This window comes from Trachinotus anak, unplaced genomic scaffold (assembly GCF_046630095.1).
Source record: "Trachinotus anak isolate AG129_WGS33_773 ecotype Australia unplaced genomic scaffold, CSIRO_AGI_Tana_v1 ptg000003l, whole genome shotgun sequence".
Classification (NCBI taxonomy): Eukaryota; Metazoa; Chordata; class Actinopteri; order Carangiformes; family Carangidae; genus Trachinotus; species Trachinotus anak.
In genome coordinates, this window is record NW_027273854.1 from 9,145,001 (window position 1) to 9,159,215 (window position 14,215).

The following is a 14,215-nucleotide window of genomic DNA, read 5'->3' on the forward strand; positions in this document are numbered from 1 at the left end:
TATTTTGAGTTCACTAAAAAACAAAGGCAGTCAGAAAACCTTAGGCAAAGGGCAGATGATAATGATATTTGATGACAGCGAACTTTGCAAAAGGTAACTGTTTACTATATTTGTCTGCACATGTAGAGGTAAGATGAGCTGTTCATTCTGTTTATAGGGCACCACTGCATGACCTAGCATAAAAAAAAAAAAAAAAAAAATATATATATATATATATATATATATATATATATATATATATATATATATACACACACATACATACATATATATGTATATGTGTTTGTAGATAGATAGATAGATAGATACACACACACACACACACACACACACACCATGCACACACCATATACCATTTGCCCATTTGACTTTCTAAGGTTATATTATTTATAAGTAAAGTGATCAAGCAGTGAGCGCTGCAGTATTTGTAACAAGAGACCACTACTTGTATTTAGTAGGGCAATCAGCACTTCATCACATGTAGTCACTATAGTTGTTGCTAAGAGACCGGGATGTGATGAACAACTGCTCAGACTGTGCTAAGCCTGACTTGATGCTGTAAATCTGTCCACATTTGGCTCTGAGTGATCCATTCTGTACAGTAGGGGGATGAGGTTTGCCTACAGTCTCCTCTGATCATACAGAGCACTGTGACTTTGCATAAATAACATCTGATCTTGAAAGAAAAAAAAAAAATCCTGATAGAGTGTCTGACTGCTATGGAGCACAAACTACATTATGCTAGCTGTTTATTGGCGCAATGAGTCAGGCAACCCATGAAGGTCAATTGAATGGATTTGAGAGCAGTATAACAGAGTAGGTACTGTGTGACAGAAGGCTAAGTGGCAAAGGCGTGTAGAGCCCATTCAATAGAGCCCAATTTTAGCTATCATAATAGAAAGTGACAAAGGCATTTTCAGAGGGGAGAGAAAAACTGCAACATGCACTGGGCACCCGTGCAATTATTGCATATGATATGGATGTTAAACAGTTTCTTCTGGCAGTGTAGGCAGTGTGTGTTTACCTGGAGACCAAAGACTGCCAGGGATTAATCCTGAATGATTAGCACTTCTAGCAAGGATGTGCTGAAATTTTTAAACAAAGCAATGGTATATACTTTATGTTCTGATCTTTTTTGTCTTTATGTTCAAAATTCAAGTCGTGGGTTCAAACTAGTCTCAGGATGTCAACAAGTGGTGGTTGGAGGATGATGGCACATTACACTGTCTCTAAAGACATACAAGGTATACTTAGCTTCTCATTTTATTTTTCTCATCAAGTTTATAAATGTAGTCTAACACCAACACAAACAACGTAGAGTCTGAAAGTCAGTGGATAACACAGTCAGTTACACAGCAATAGACACCTAAAGTTAGGTAACATCAGCTATTATAATGTACTATAACATGAGCTATAAACCAGACCTAGTAACACTGTAGCAGCTGAAGCCCTGAGTGGAATTGAAAAGAAAAGTCTTTTTTCATTTGTAGGAGAAAGAACATGTTATCCTTTCTTTGAAGAGTTACACAGTGTCTCTTTAAAGGAAATATATGCCTGTTATGGGTAAAAAGTTGCTTTAAAACATTTTATATATGTATTTGCAGATGTGTCAATGTATGGATGTGAATATTTCTGTTTGTGTGCATATGCATTCCATCTACTAAACCTACTTATCTGTGTATATGCTTTATGCTATAAAATAAAATAACACTGTGTAGTGCTTCCCCCTCGGTGCTACATCTTCCTCTGTGCAGTGATGTTGACATAGTATGGTGCTGTATATGATAAACATGATACTGTTCATGGCTTTTAATAAAATGTGGTAGAGTGTAACATAAATGATGCAGTGGAAATACAGGAAAAGCAGTGTGCAGCCTGTATGCGTACTACAGTATCTCATAATATGGTATAATAAATGGCATGTGGAGCTAATATTTTTACTGTTCTTATGTAAACTCTTTGCTGTGTCTGGTAACCGGCAAGAAAGATAAAATAAGAGCAAATAACCAATAAATGCTGTAAGAAAGTGAATAATTGATTTGTCAGAGACTGCGTGGGATACCGGCATCAATCCACGCTGCTACATTTAATGTATAATAACGAGACTTAAGTGGCTTCGGGCCAGTTTTCTATTTATACCTCCAGGAGAAAACAGCCAGTGAGAAACCGGACTGCATAGTACGGTGCATGCTGCTAGTTCGGCAGGCTGAGGAGCAACATGTACTTTGAAAGCTAGGAGTTCCAACTCAGCTCCAAACTGTTGCTGTGTGTCATCCCATGACTCACTCTCTACCCATGAAACATCCTGTATGTGCTGTACAGCAGCTAAATCATGTTCCAGTAAAGGCTTTTCACTTGTTCATTGCTTTTTGTTCCTCTGATTATTTTCTTTTTACACTCTCACCTGTGAACATCCTGAAAAGCCCCTGAACTGCCAATTTATGATACTACTCTGGCCCAGTGTAGCACTCGATCTTGGTTTTCAGCAACTTGTCTGTCAGTGGAAGGAAAAGAAAAATAATCTTTAGAAAAATCCATCTTTTCCTTTGCTCAGGGGAGGCAAACTGTTATCTTATAAAGATTTGGTCCCTCCTGAGAATCAGTGCTTTGACATTAGACAGACACGTTGTTTTTAGTGCTGTAAAACTAATGAAAAAATATAAAAAGCCCATTGAGATGCATTTAAATTCAGAATGGCACACTTAAGTGAAGAATCCACAAGTCTCATAATACAGATGAGTTGTTGTAGTTGCAGGTTTGCATGTAAATGAATCCCACACAATGTTATTACGTCTTTGTTTATTAATTCACTGAGCATACAGCATGAATTTGGTTGGATCTTCTTAAATAAATCTTTATGGCTCACTTAAGACGTTACCTGAAATGCACTGTTCAACACCGAGGCCTCCGCTCTGTCTTCACATCAAGCTCGATGAGTTCTGAGCTCTTACACAACAAGGTTCAATCGTGTGCTGATTGCATGCAGTTGCATGGAAAACAACTTCATCTCATTATGAAATATTGTCTGCTTTTTCACTGAATCACCCCTTTAAGGTTCATTGAGTGAAGGCACAGGTAGTAGCCTAGACGGTTGCATTAGAGCACTGAAAAAACAAACAAACAAATCACATCTCAGAGGAGTTCAGCTGTTTGAAATGACTTCATACGGGATTCATAGAGTAATGTGTCACAGAGAGAGGGGAGAAGACAGTGGGCACAGGTAACCTGTAAAACAAGTATTCAGTGTTTTCCCTCATGCAGCTACCTTAGAATTACACCACTGAAATTAAACTACCTAATTTTGCAGGGCTACCACAGACGGACCATTTCACGGACCTCTGATGGTTCCTGAACCCCACCTTTAGAAACCACGTGGGTTAGGCAACTGGGGTTAAAAAAATAAAAAATAAAAAAAAAGTGCTGGTGTTAGGCTATACATAGGAAGCAATTTAACTAGTGGGCGGGCTGAGGCATTTTTCTTGCCGTAAGTCAGGGTCGGTTATAAAAAGTGTCTTGAAGCTGTATTTAGGCTACCGAAGTGTGTGTGAAAGGCAATGATGAATGCACCAGGTTGTAATAGGCCTGATGCAGAGCTGCAGTGGCAGAAAATACCGTGTGAATGGTCCTGATGAGAGTGTGCGCTGCCTGCCGACGAAGAGGGAAACTATAGTCTAGTGATCCGCTCGGTGCGTCAGGACGCACAAGATAACTGCAGATGGCCGGTGTAGTCTCTCCTAATTCCAACGGGTTATTTCAAAGCGTAGAGCTTTTTTTTTGTTTTGTTTTTTTTTTGGTACGGCGTGAGGGCGAATAGTCTACAGTTTGTTTAAAAAAAAAAAAAAAAGTGGCGACCCCTCCCTGAGAACAGATAGACATCAGACATCCAAGAGTCTCATTTGCCTTACACAGACGTTTTGCGACGGTGGCACATTCGCTCACTTGCTCACCATCCGACCGGGGACGGACGGACGGACAGCGCGTTTACAAGTTCAACACCGTTCATATTTCAGCACAGCTCCACATCTCCGTCGCCGCTTGACGATGTTGTAGCTCGCATGTTATTGCTGTTTTCCTTAAAGCTGGACAATGGTGTCGTCGCTGTTATTTATTTTGATGCCCACACGGGCGCATTTTCGTGAGAATCTGCCCTGTCCATGAGGATTTCCCCCACGCTGCCTTTTATCATATTTTTAGTCGGGTGGATTCCCCCCCCCCTCACCCCTATACCGTTTTTCGTCGGTTTGTCTTTAAGATAGCAGGCTATTAATTTTTAATTCTTATGCATCCGCACGAAGACGGGACCGGAGAGGAGAAAACGAGTGATAACCAGAGGGGGAGAGAAGGAGAAGGAGGCAAGTGAGGAGGGAAGCGAGAATGAATGAGACACACTGAGCAATCAAGGGAGAGGAGATTGGAGGAATCAAGGTAGGAGCTGAGCGCAGTTTCCATGTTATGTGTTCTTAATACATGTGATCTGAGGGCGACAGTAAGAGCGTGTACATGTGCGCCGCCCGAGCTTCCAGTATCAGCCTGCGTGAGGTGTCCATGCGTGTAAGCCGATTTATGTATTGATATTTTATGCTTTGACAGACACGGAGTTCGTGTTTGCGGTGCGTCAGCAGCGGTCGCCTCATATTTAAAATGCGCCGCTGGATGCTCTAAATTGGTCGGATTCGTGAGCAGGACTCCTGTTTGTGTGGGCCCATGCATTGCACCGTGGCCTGCACACTAATAGATTTGGGGGCAATTTTAATTAATACATACAATATGGGGAGCAGGGGAGATGACTGTTTGCCTGTCCTGTGGTGGAGGATGCAGTTCGGCGAATGTAGGCAGGTGACAGTGGAAAGACTGAGGCGGATTGTGAGATTGTTAAATAGCCAGAAATATAATGAGGGATAAACCAGTTATTTCCTGGAGGAATTGTTCAGGAAAAGTAGAAAATGAAAAGAGATGTCCTGGGATGCTGGCAAACATCCCTCTCACTGCTTCTTTTCTATCTGAGCAGAAGGTCCTTCTAGCAGAGAACAATATATTGAAAGAAACAAATCAAGTAGCTCATTGACTATTAGAAGAATAAATGCATCAGAGCAAAGTGTAGAGCTTGAAAGCAAACCACTCGGTCCAATCCCCCATGTCCCAGAGTACACCATTAATCCTCTACCTAGTCAAGTCATTACTTATAGGCCAGCTGTTCTCAGAGGGGTCCTGGGGAGCCCCAGGAGTCCTTGAGGAATGTTCCAGGGTGTCCCCAACAAAATGAGGTGTAGTTTAATTTCCCTAAAACTTATCTAAAATTCCAATTAGAGAATGTGTATGAATGGCCACCCTGATGGGCTCATGCCTTAAATAATAAATGTAGGGTATCACTTCACTACAGCATTAAACCACAGCAGGAAATAAACCCCCCCATATATCCAAATTTAATCAAATGTGACCCTGTAATGTTTAGGGGTTCACAACATAAAAACTGAGGCGCTCGTATATTGTGGCTATGCTTGACTAATTCCCAATTTAATAATAAAATATCTAATAAAAAGGCATCGCCAGCCTGCACTGTGTAGATGGAAGAAATTAAACCCTTTGTCTTTTTGTATTATTATGATAAAATTGAACCTGAGGAGGCAGAGATGAAAGACCCTGAAAACAGTTATTTTCTGCTGGTAAGCCTTTTCCTCATTCCAGCGGGGTGCACTGTGTTTGTCCTGCCAATTCTTGGGGAAAAATTGGCATGTCTACTATTCTGAAGGGGCTGAATGAAATTCAAATTCTTCAGGTGGTAAAACAGCAATATTGCAACTGTCTGATTGCGTTATCTGGGCATTCAAGAAGCTAGACTTGGAATTGGTTTACTGCCAAACACTCTCCCCGGGAAGACAGAAGGATTTATTTCCCCCTTGTCTGTGTGTCACATCACCATCAGAAAAATTATTCTCGCCTTTCAATGGGTGAATAATAGTCATACATTAGCATGCCATTAATGATCATCAGACTTTTAATAAGTCACTAATCATAATTAGATTTATTTCAGTGTGTGTGACTTCAGCATTTCGGGAGGCTCTGCAACACTGTGGCCAGGATTCGACGGCCACATTATTCTGTTGAAGGTAGTCGTTGCGAGGGAAATACTGTCTGCAGAACCTGCCTGATGGTCTTCGCACAGAATGATTCACGCTTATTAAATGCAATTGGTTTTTTAAAAATGTGTGTTCGCTGCGCTTTCATATACAGTATCTGTATATGCACACATGCATGCACACATACACACATGCTACTTTTAGGGGTAAGAATAATAGTGCTCTGTTCCCAAAGCGATTGGTCTTATGTTTCCTTTGCATTTCTCTTCCTCTCTCCTTTGTGTAATATGTGGGCCTGTGCACCCCTTACAGCCCTTTGACAGGGCTGACTAAATGAATATGTTAACAGAAAATAAGCAGAAAGAGCACTGATATGAATTTCAGAAAATGACCTATGATGTTTCACGCCCACAGAACAGTTAAAGGCATTGCATCTATTCTGGTTGTGGATGAATAATATGAGAAGAAAATTCACTTCATTTTAAAGAGATGCTGAAAGCTTTTCATATCTTGGTAATATTTCACAATGTTTCTGTTTTTTCCCAGCATGGCTATTAATTACAGCGAGGGACACATATTGAATGCTACATGTCAGCAAAGGGTTGTTGATTTTGACACTTTATGGAGATTTGTCCTCAACCTGTGAAGGACACTGACATATTTTTCGTGCATAGAAATGAAAATCAGCATGGATTTTAGCAGCAGCACATTATTCTACAGTTGCAGTAGGCTTTGGGCTAACAAATAACATCATTCTAAAGGCAGAGAAGAGCTGGACTGTATACCACGGCTGTACGAATTCACCAAGTCCATGATTCAGTTCTAAAATTGTCTATATTGTTCCTTAACTGAACAGGCGATTACAACTGTGGTTACTATTGTTAATGTAAAAAAAAAAAAAAAAACAGCTTGTCATTCAAGTGTAGGTTTTTTTTTAAAATCTTTATGCGCGATAATGAAAAATGTCTATTCAGGGAACAACATGCTCAAGTGAAATTTTAGTACATGATGCAAAAGGGACAATGAAAACATATCAACTTGAATACATATAGCCACATTTACACAGCACGGAATATACGGCCATTCGATTTTTTTCATTTTGTTTTTGTCCTGTGAGAGAACTTGGACAAGTCCGGTCAGTTGTTTTCGTCATTTTTTAAAAACTCTGACACAGTGAAAGCATCGATGATCTGTCCATGTGTTAGACGTCAGATAATTTTTAAAATTTGGATGTGAAGTTAAAATTGTTACACTTAAATATAATTAGCATACCCAGATGTTTACCGATCTAGACACACACACACACACACACACACCTAACACGTCTAACACATATACACACACTGCCACTGTAAGCTTGTTCAACCTCCAGGAGGTAGTGATCGGTGCCAGTACCGATCAGAGGACTCGTACGCTGGCTCTGCAGTATTTACTGGTGATAAACTTAATCTCATTGTTGCCTATTGATGATGAAAGGCTCCCAGATATGATATCTGATTAGAGGTAAAGGCTTTGCCAGCTAGTCTGCTGGTCCCTGGCTTCTCATGGTCCATTGAGCTGGGGAATTTATTTTGAATAATCAAGTTCATGGTCCATGTTGATTTATTCTAATTCTTAGGATTATTTGCAATTGTAATCCATGGAAAACAAGCCTTTGTGAGATTGAATTGTGTCTGGTTGTCTACTTCTGGCTTTTTTTTTTTTTTTCCCAAAATATCATTTTGACATTGATCCCAAAATCATGTTGATAACTGAACTTCTACTTGCGACCTTTAGCCCAACAATTTTGGAACAGTAAGTGTCATCCCATTATTACACATTTGCTGCTATTACACATTGGCACTGATGCTATCAAAATATCAAAATGGGTGGAAGACTTAAAATATTTATTGTAACTTTATTGCAGTGGGTGGAGGTGTCAAGTGATGGATGTGGTAGTGCTGCAGTGCATGTGTTTTTTTGTAGTGTCCCATGTGGTGCTGCGGTGCACCTATGTACCCCTTGTGTACAGGCAAAAGGTTGTGTCAGTTTTTCATCAAACTGACCTAGAAACTGTTTTATTGTATAGCCCCATGTAGCTTTCCATACTCCTTCCCTTCGCAGGCAGTACTGTTTACCTGGCAGTGGCAGCACTGTGGTTGTCACCAGCCTGATAAGACTTGTCTTGACAGGAAAGCCATTATGATTATAATGACAGTTATTGTGGTTCAGCGTTTTACCACTGCCGACAAAACACACTGGAAATGGTTTTAAACAGCTGTTGTTGGACTAATTATTGCAATCAAAAATACCCTATTATGTTTTCTAAGGCTTTTTGTAATGTGTTGGCTGTTTTCCCCTTAAATGCTAGATTACATTTTGGAAGCATGACCATGCAACAATGGATTGCAAAGAGAGGGGATAAGGAGAGGAAAAGAAAATAGAAGCGGGCGCAGGGTAGAGAGGTGCATACTGGGCAACAAGCAGAAATGGTCAAGTGCAGAAAGCAATGGGCACTGTGTGTCCATTTTGAAGCTTGAGGCCTCTGTGCTGTGGGGCTCTCTGTGCATGTAGCCATGCACACAGCAGCCTCTAACTGCAGGCTCCTCATTTCTGCTGGAGCTGGAGAGAGAGGCTGGAGGTGTGGGCTTTAAGAAGCCAATCTTACAATCTAACCCTACAAAACACTAATTCAATTCAATTGCTGCCAGCCTTGAGCATGTGTAGGCGCCGGCATGGCGAAAACGAGCAGGAGCAACGAGAGCACATGAACAGAAAAAATCGATCGAGGACTCTTTTTCATAAATGGAGTGGGTGTTAAATTAGCTGGATGGGCCCATGTAGCAACACATTGGATTGAGCGCCTGGTGTATTTGGGTTGTGTCTATTGAGTGAAAGACGACTTGGTGTACAGCAGTGAAAAGACTCAGTGATGCTCAATCAATGTGACCAATCAGCCTCGCCAGCCATTCATTTGGTTTTACACAGATTTCTCAGGGGGGAAGGGGGCTCTGAATTGGTGTTCAAAAGTGCGTTGCTGCAGTTTCGACGAACAAATTCTCACCTCGATCTGTAATGGACTGCTTTGAGTGGCCTTTTGAGCCTGCCTGATTTTCCTATTCATGTCGTTAAAAGCAACTTCAAATGCCAGTTATCAGCTCACTCTGTGTTTGTCATATTTCATTTCCTAACATGTATTTAATGGGTTTTCAAGGCCATGTGCCAAGACACAATTTTGAGGGCACTTGAGAATAATAATCACAAATCAATAATCTTGCCCTGCTGATTGTCTGGCATTTTAGGAAATCAGTTAAGGCAGCTCCTGCCAAAGGTGTGTAGAGGCAATGGGGCTTTTAACACTCCGAGAATGATACTGATCCTTTTGCATCTATAGCAAAACACACATTCACTTACAGAGAAATGTGTGAATGCTGATATATGCCAATAGACATACAGGAAGAAACACATGTTCAGAGGTGTTACATTTACACAAAAACTAAAATCACTGAATAGGTCAGGCCATCTCAGTTAAACCCTTGTCCTTGGTAATTGGAGTAGCTTTCCACATCCAATCTGTCCATCTGAAAAAAGGGGGAGCACGCAGATGAAAGGAAACAGGGATCAATTGACCTAATAGCTTGTCCAATCAATCGTTATGTTTTTCTGATAGCTCGACGGAGGGTGTGGACGAGAGTTGGTGGATGAGGCTCTTTAATTGGCCTGGCCAGAACAGGCAGAGCGGGAGGCTGAGTGGTAATGGCAGGAGTAGTTGTCACTCCTCTTCACACCTGGCGCTCTCACTCTGCCAGCGTCAATACGGACACCTTTGTCCTCATTACCTTCAGTTTCGTGCCCGGGGCTCCAGTGTTCCTTCGTTACACCTCCGTTTATGCCATCCACGTCTCGCTTCCTGCCACTGACCCCTCACACTAATACAGGCGTTACTCAACATCGTCTGAACTATCAACACATTTGGTAAGGCAGCAGAATTAGGAGGGACTGGTATATAAAAAGTAACTCCATCTGTGTGTGTGTGTGTGTGTGTGTGTGTGTGTCTGTCTGGCTGTCTGGCCCTGACAAGCAGCGATGTTCACCTGAGACTCACCTGAGTCATTCCACGGAGGACGGCTCTGGTGTCAGCAGCACTCCCCTTGGAGTGTATGGTGTTGGACTGGTGTGAGCATGTTTGTGTTTATGTGTCTCTGTGTTTGTCTGTGTCCGTGCTATGCGCTGTGAGAGGAGGCAACACCGAGAAACAACACGGGACCAAAAGAAGCTGTTTGTTTGCCTGTCTGCCAAGATGGGAGTTGGAGGGAAAGCAGGTAGAGCGAGGAGAGGCAAGGGAGGGGAGGCGAGGGAGGGGAGGAGAGATGGAGCTCCTTGAGAGAGGTGTGAAAGGGCACGTATATTCATAAACAGCTGCAAAAACACCTAGAGCATTATACATACACTAGGCAGATGCCAGATGAGACAAAAAGGGGGGGGGTGCACCATGATGGAAAAAGTCCATAAACACAGAGAGAGAAAGGGAGGAAGAGAGAGAAAGACACAGAGACACAGAGAGAGAGAGAGAGAGAGAGAGAGAGAGAGAGAGAGAGCAAGAGAGCGCATCCGGAGTGGATTAATTAAGGATTATAATTATGTTGGGACTATGCATGTCTCACCTGAGACTGCCCTGTGCTGCTCCTCTCCAATCCTCATGCCCTCTGCTCCTCTGCACATATGGACACAAACCACAGGAAAATACTACCCACATTTGCGGTATCATGGACACACCTCTCTGACACTGTGCGCAAAAATGAATGAGTGCAACAGCATATTAACCTTTTTGCGGCAAATTTTTTTTTTTTTTTTTTTTTTTTTTTTTTTTTTTTTAAATCAGTACGCTACAACATCGGTCTTATGTTAACTGTCAGTGCACAATAAGACTTGACTTGATGTACAAATGGGTTTGTGACCAAACAAACGCTTGGTTCAAATTTGGTAGGGAAAGTGGTCTTCACAAGAACTGGCATTAATGAGCAATATCCCAGTTTTCTACAGTATGTAAACCCACATTAATTAATTCCTGGAACAAGCTGTTATGTTGATATCATATCACCTTATGAAGTTCATATGGAAGATGTGTTTGCTGACGTTACAAATATAAATCTGTAGTCTCCTTTTAGCTCTGTTTTCTCCACCAACTCCTGAGAGAACTGTCTGGCTCTCTAACCGATACATGTGCCACCGTGTTCATCAGCTAGGTGCTAACTTTTGTTGTTTGTTCTTTGGTGCTGGGTAGGTAGACAGTGACTTTATCTGAGCTTTTTCACACAAACAGGTGCCTGTAGTGGCTGAACATGTTGGGGATGGGGTGACTCAACCAAAACAGTGAACTGCAGGCTGTAAAACTGAGACACTGAGCTCAAAGACACATGCTGCATAGAGCCGAAGGGAACTGCAGAGTTAGGTGATAACTCTCTGTAGGTGACATTTTTCACAGTACATGTAGTCATGTGACATCCATTGTTAATAAAGCCATTTTTTATAGCAGTTTTGAAGAAGTGTTTTTTTTAAGTGCATCCTTTTCTGGCAGAGGAAATTCAAATGTACCTGTTTTCAAGTCTCTTTTGACAACAGCACCCAGTATTCACTGCTAATATTACATCGTAGAGACGCTGGCTAAGCACCCACTGTTCCAGTTTAACCCTAAATGTTTTAACACAGGCTGCGTCATATAGGTATTTTGTCCATATGCTCCAGAATAAAACTGTCAGGCACATTCTCTATGGCCTACGTTACCTTCCAGTGTTAGTGAGAAAACAAGGTGGCAGAAGGATTTCTCGGTTGTCTGATTTTGGGGACACCTTGGACCTCCCTTGGAGTCGGAATTACCATTAAGTGCATAGAGCCTCATATTTTCAAGTGAAGCAGGATAACAGCCAGCACCCAGGTGTGGATCATTATGAAGTAAGGTGCTGCTAAAAATGGCCATGCGTGCTCAGCAAACCTTCCGTGGTAAAAAAAAAAAAAAAGATTTGTTTTTTTCTACAAACTACAGTAGCAGCTGAGTGCTTTTCTGCTCTCATTTGAAACAGGGACTGAAAAAAGGAGAATGTTGTACAATAAAAAAAAACTAAATGATGGGCACCATGAAAGGCTACATGGTGGATGGTGAAGGACATATTTCTAATGAAATAAAATACACTGGCTTTTCTGTCAGGGTATGAATATGCTTAGAGCTCGATAATAATTAATATCACACCACTTGTGCCCCCATCCTGTAGTGCTTCAGAGTATGAACACGAACCACTCGTCATACGTCATCTGACCACAAAAGACTCTTTCCAGACCACAGCTTAACCTCTGGACACCTCATAGCCCAGAGACAAAACAAAGAAGTCACTCACACACACAACATAAACTGACCACCAAACACCCACACACACACACACACACACACACACACACACACACACACACACGCGTGCGCACACACACACATTTGCTCTGCAGTCACAGACGTGAGGCATTTAGGGAACAGAATGGAAAAGGATTTAATTGAGTCTTTGATCATTATAGAATTACCATGTGCCTTCTTGGCACCCTGGTTATTGTTTCATGGATTAATCATTTTCATTCCACAAATTGTGGAATCCACATAGCAGATCAGTGTGCTGCCTGGTTGACATAGATATGCAGTGGAACCAAGGGAATTTTAATGTGTCCTAGCCCTCCAATTGGCTCTAGCCGTCCATGCGACTTGATTTATTTGAAAGATTGGTTTTATTGATTTACTGAATTAATGTGGTGCCAGTTTAATCAGTGTGCCGTGGAACTATGCAGAATTTGACATCTCTGTGAACTCAAATGAATTGAGTGTACAATATTGATCTGCTTATCCACAGTATTTATTCGGCTATTTGTTTAAGCGCTGATTAATTCGGTGTGTACGACATATTGTAGGTATGTGTTTATGAGGCCCTGTGAGTGTTTATGTTTGTGTGTCTCTCCCTCTCTCTCTGTATTTTGTGTAACTGGTAATTGCATCTGTTATAGTCTGAAGGTTTCACCCTTTTATTGGAATAGCAGCATTTACAATTTATATCTTTACTGCACAAGCAAAAGCACACTGCTAGTGTATTTCATAAAAATGACACGTAGGATTCGCAGGTTCAGTTTGTGCAAGTCCAGCATCAATGCACATGTGAACACGCTTGCACACACAAATGCACATGAACACACACACACACACGCCGCACACAGAAGTACAGTAATATGCATGTATTAGCACCATGCTGGGATGTGTGCAGTGCGTGAGGTGTCATTGTGTAACAGCGGTACGCACTGTAATTGCAGACCGTATATTGTCGGACTGGAGCAGTGTTCAGCACCAGTATTATGATTGAGCAGTATCTGTCATAGAGGGCCAGAGGAGGCAGAGTGGTTATCTAATTAGAGCTAACTCAGGATGGATGTGGATGCTTTCTGACAGCTGTCTCTTCTGATTCAGCCGCGTGTGGAAGAGGAACATTTGTTTGGAGATGTTTGTTTAGGCTCATTATGGATAAAAGCAGAGGCTTCACACTTCTCTTTCCTCCTATTCTATGTGTAACTGAGGACCACCGATATTGATATTACACAGAAGAGAATCTCAGCTGTCAACTGGTTTGCAACATTCATAGAGCTCTTACTATTTACAGGACAGTGTATAGTCCGAGCTGTAATCCTACAAGGCTATTTGAGGACACGGGTGAAAACAACTGACCGGATTGAGATTTTGTTTAGGTCTACAGTGTCATCCTAATACTGTATGCCATTGCATATACTATTTAAGATCCTGGAAGCCATTGTAGATTCTGGGAGCAAAATCTTGGTACTGGAGGGTAAACTCAGCCTTGTAGTAAAATGCAGCACAAATTAAAACTGCTCCTCCATGTTTTTATTTAATCATATAATATGGACCACAGCTCAGGTCATAATTACCATATAAGTTCAAACAAATGCAAAGGGCAGCACTCTGTATTCTACTGGCATTTCTGCTGTGCATTATAATACACTGTATATAGTTATTAAGATGAATAACTAAAGATACTGTTGGAATGATCCTTAATCCTACCAGCAAATAGAATGGGGGCTTCCTCCATTTTCTCATGAATATGACTGAATGTAATTCA

General features: G+C 41.5%; 1 protein-coding gene across 1 annotated transcript in view; it reads left to right on the plus strand.

Moving 5' to 3' along the window:
• Positions 1-3,500: 3,500 nt before the first annotated feature.
• adgrl1a (adhesion G protein-coupled receptor L1a) overlaps positions 3,501-14,215 on the plus strand; it is a 92,598-nt gene continuing 81,883 nt past the window's right edge. The window contains exon 1 of the mRNA XM_071472509.1: positions 3,501-4,425. The gene's annotated coding sequence lies outside the window, so the exon portion shown is untranslated. The remainder of the gene's footprint in view (positions 4,426-14,215) is intronic.